Consider the following 5,173-nt stretch of genomic DNA (forward strand, 5'->3'; position numbering starts at 1 on the left):
CCAATTTGTGTGAAAACTAAAGCGTACCATAAGTAGGAGACAAGGGCGAAAGATAGAAAGATAACTGGATAAAGCTGGAAGAAACTTGTACAAGTAATGTATTGAATCAGACTGTTTCGAAGGCCTAATGGTTAGCCAGTTATTAGCGTACTCAATACACAGAATTCGGATACGCGATATTCGAGTAAAACTGTACTTGTAGGTGGCAAGAAGCGTATAGAATATAAATAAATAAATAATTATCACTGGATATTACTGATAAGGATAGAGTCCTTCAATACGTGTCTATTTACCTATTTCACAAGGAACTAAAATAAAAAGATATATATTAACATGTTCTTAAATAATACTCAAATGTCAAAAAGAGCCACTCGCCACTTTATTAATCTTGGCCAATTTTGACCGATTTGTTAATTTTTTTTACAATAAACAACGAATGTTTCGTTATACTTTTTTTTGCTTTATCACAGTACCATGTATGTATGTTGTAGTAAGTAGGTAACCTTTGAAGACTTATTAGTACTTAGGTACTACTACCTAAGGTCGCGTTAGGTCGGCAACGCGCGCGTAATTACCCTAGCATTGCATTATATTATATTAGTATTGCAAGCGTTTATAAGCTAAGGTAACCGCTTACCATCAGGTGTACCATTAGTAGTATAAAAAAAGGTATTTATAATAATGCATTTTTCTTATATTAATTCACACAAGCAAAGCTGGATTTAAAACAAGACAACGTCAGGAAAGACTTGTGGCCAGCAGTGGGATGTAAATAGATTGTTACAAATGCGATGATGTATAATTATTTTAGATTCGTGTATGGGGTCAGCTAAGTAGTTCCATATCGACCCATCGGGATCTTTTGTGCTTCCCCCCGCTTTATACCATCATTTTATAGATCCTATATATATGTTACCTTAACGATATCCCGCAGTTTAAGATATCTGTAGTCCCTTGACTCTGAATAAGACGTTCCCAATATACTCATACGCGTAGTTGAGAACGAATCGCAGTTGCACATCAAGTGTAACATGGATTCCGATTTCTCACCGCACAATCTGCACAGTGTATCCAAGGATAGACCCATCTTGTATACTATATGCCTTACTAGCATATGTCCAGTTAAGGCATCTATTTCGAGTCCTGCCTGTTATTTGCTAACTCTCTAGATAAGTTTATCCCATCCCTCAGCATTGTCGTTTAAGAACTTTTTAGTATGCTTACCTAAGACATTTAATGTGATGAAGTCTAGAAATTTTTAAAAATAATAATGACTAAACGACTAAAAGTAAACATACAACTGAAAATTATGTTCACATCATTCGACTTAATCTTGACTTTGACACACTATATACTTAGCTATTTGTTAATTTAAATACTGTCATAAAACCAAACATTTCCCCGAAATCGTGCAGTGTTTTCCTATTTGTTTATCAACGTAGTAGGTACGATAAGATCACAGTGTTTTATATCAAATAATTAGCTTAAATTTTAACTCGCGTTTGATATATTCTACATGTAGTTTAGGAACTATACTACTATGTTTCCTAATTACTTAATATATAAAAATCTCGGTTTACGAGATCCGTCCATGCTAATGTCCAAAACTGATCAAACGGTTTCAATGAATTTCGACAAATGCATATTGATTGCTATCAATCAATATGCATTACAGATTTACTAGTTCCTACTAAATGGGATCCTTAGTTTAATTTTAAATAAATTAATTCATTTATCGTCCCTTCCCTTCAATCCCAAATGACAACATTTCTCAGAATTCACGAAATGTACTCAAATAATATAAATAAAAATATAAATAGCAATCTGGCTATTATTTATTCGATATTTTATATATGGTTTGGTCATTTGGAGAGGATGGATGAAAGAAGAATTACGAAAGAGATTTATCGAGCAAGAATGAATGGAGATGTCGGTGGGGCCGCCCTAGACGGACGTATGTCGACCAAATAGGCGACGTGCTGAAGAAGGGCCAAATTAAAAGTACCCGTAACCGACGAGCGTGTATGACAAGATTGATGAATGTGGAAGAAGCGAAAGAGGTTTGTTTGAATCGAAGCATTTGGCGTTCCATTGTTTCTGCCTACCCTAATGGGAGACAGGCGTGACAGATATGTATGTATGTATTTTATATATATATATATATATTTTATATATATATATATATATATATATATATATATATATAATATAAAAAACATTAAAGGCTCCACCTATTTGACTAATTGTTTTAATAATAAATAAATAGTTCATACTAATGAAGAAAAAGTTTGAAAAATTATACGGAAAAGTGAAAAAATTGGTTTAAAAAACATAGAGATTTGGTCTTATTTTTTTTTTCATCTACTAGAAACCGGAGCAGTTAGTATATAATATATTGCATATATTGCAGTTTTCTGCATTCTATAAAGACGGGTTCTTATCTGAACACGAGCACAATAGTATTGATAAGGAATGCGGTAGCCGATTTATCAATTTGGAAATAAATTGTTGTAAGAAAAGATTTTTCCTATCTATTCTATGTATTATAAAATAAGTAAATCCCCAATAGTAATACATAGATTATTTGACAGATTTCTTTTGTACCTACATATTCTCTTATTATCTTATTAAAACAGTAAGAGATTACAAGTAATGGAAATAACAGGACACATTGCTAGCAACATGTCATATCAACCTTCACGCGGTTTCCCTTGGAAACATGAAATTTTTGGTGAAATTATCATGACGTGCCTACTAGCTTTGATACGAGCAAGTTAATTCTATGTTCCATTTGTCTGCTAGATAAACTGTCATATCTGTCTGTTTACTGTATAGATAATCTAGTAGTATTGTTTTATTGTTACACTATTCCCTTTGGCCGCAACAGAATATCAGTGCTTTGCTCTTTTGAGGGCGAAGCAATAAACTGAGTTGTGACCATTTTGTATTGTTATGGCACACGCACAAATGAAAATTTGTACTTTGCTTTATGTATTTTTTAATCATTTATGTTATCTCACTTTTTGTGTATATCTATATATGTTGTAATTTGTGCGCTGTAAGTAATGCAAATAAATTATCAATCTATCTATCTTTATACACCTATCACCCCTCACTTACCAGCTAGAGTATACCGATAGCATGAGGAGGGTTACCATTTTATGTTATCTCTTTGAAATAGAAAACATTCTACCCATAACTTTTTACAACATTTAAGTTAAATAATTATTATTCAAAGTACTATTCGGTTCCAGTATAGAATGGATCGCTCATTCCTTTCCCGTGGGTGTCGTAAAAGGCGACTAAAGGAAAGCGAGAGATGAGCATGTTGCTGAGTGTTCTACCGCCTATACAATGGAATTTGCTCAGAAGAATTGTTCAATATGATGCCCACAGCCACTTTCTACCATCATTATTTTTATTATATACACCAGTATTTTTTACATTTGTGTTGTCCTGATATCCGGTCGGTATCTGACACTGATAACTTATCGGATAATAGAGAAACAATCTCAGCCGAATATAATCTGACTGACAGACGGAAATTTTCTGTAATAATAGATAAGAATTAGTATAGAAATTAGCTTTTTTTTAAAATAATCTTTATAATACTCTAATTGCCTCCTAATTAAAAGAGATTGTTTAAATAAATTGACGTAACCATAATAATAAAAATGCTAGTAGTCAAGTATCTATTATTATCTTAAATACATATATACATTGCATATCTATATTTTAGATATTATTTTTAATGTATATTCATAGTACATTACTACAGCGGCCAGCAACTGAGGCATTGATGGACGAAGGTGCAAATGTGGGCCGAGGCATAGCCGAGGCACACATATGTGAGTCCATCAATGCCTAGTTGTGGCCAAGGCTTGTATAATACTTTTCTCAAACAATGCGCGAAAATCAAAAACACAATTTTACTTTTTAGGTTCAATGACGAATAACGAACAATAATAATTTTTCACGCGCTATAATGTTCCTGTGTTTTTCTTTTCAATAAACAGCTTTCTATTTGCAAACCAGTTCGAAATTTAAATAAAACCTTTTATTAGTTACCTCCTTGGTAGCCATGTTTCGATGTAAAAGGTCACTCTATTTTTAAATTACAGGACAGATATAAGTTTACATAGTAATTTATCTGGCCGCAAAACACGACAGATATGGATTTTCATACAACTTTTGCCGGCCGCTGTCCGCATGTATATGGCCAGTACGGCAATTTTGATTTATTTCGAAGAAGATTGTCAAAATAATGCTCACATTTCCAAGCATGTTTGAGAAAATAATGATTTAATACTCCAAAGTAGGCATGGGTTATATAGATACCAATCCGATATCTATATATTGGGTATTACTGGACATTGATGTCGGAAAAAAGGTCATTACATTATTTTTACATGAAACAGTTTCCTATCGCGTTGTTCTTCAATTAATTAAAAATTAAAATCGACGATTTTATTGGACAAAATCCTTAAATTATTTTTATTAGTCTTAATAATATATTTTTTTATTATTCTTTTCTCGCGTTAATCGTTAACTCGTTAACAAGTGAAATAGTCATAAGTAGTTAAATATTTATGTAACGTTAACTAACCATTTGATTATCTTCAACTACCTCACCAGAGGGAGACTTTGTACAAAAGTCAATTGCTTGGGTACCTCTGTCCCATTCGTGTTTCAACCGTGAAGCAGTTGTGTTTGCATGGCTGTGTTTCTGTTTGAAGGGTGGGATATGGCGTGAATTTACTGGGTACAGAGGATAACACCTGAATCCTCAGAAATAGCAATGCATGGGGGGGTATCATGGGCGAAACAGGTTATGTCCATGGTACTGCTCATGACTATAGGCGACGGTCACCACTTTCCATCAGGTGGGCCGTCAGCTTGTTTGCCATTCTAAGCTGTATAAAAAAAAAACCTTTACAGTATTTTTAGAGATGACGTCTTTAACAGTTTATCTAACTGATTACTCAAAAATAACTCATGCTCTACGTAATTTCTTAGTAAGTAATGTATATATAAAAATTATGACTGTCATAAAAAGACTTATTGTAATGTAAATTTATACAAATATGTAGAATAGAATAGAAATAAAAAAAAAATACCAAAAAATATTACAAATACACACAAGCCTTATATTTCTAATACTAAACAACAGGGG

This window comes from Galleria mellonella, unplaced genomic scaffold (assembly GCF_026898425.1).
Source record: "Galleria mellonella isolate WM207_F2 unplaced genomic scaffold, CSIRO_AGI_GalMel_v1 utg1674, whole genome shotgun sequence".
In the NCBI taxonomy this organism is placed as follows: Eukaryota; Metazoa; Arthropoda; class Insecta; order Lepidoptera; family Pyralidae; genus Galleria; species Galleria mellonella.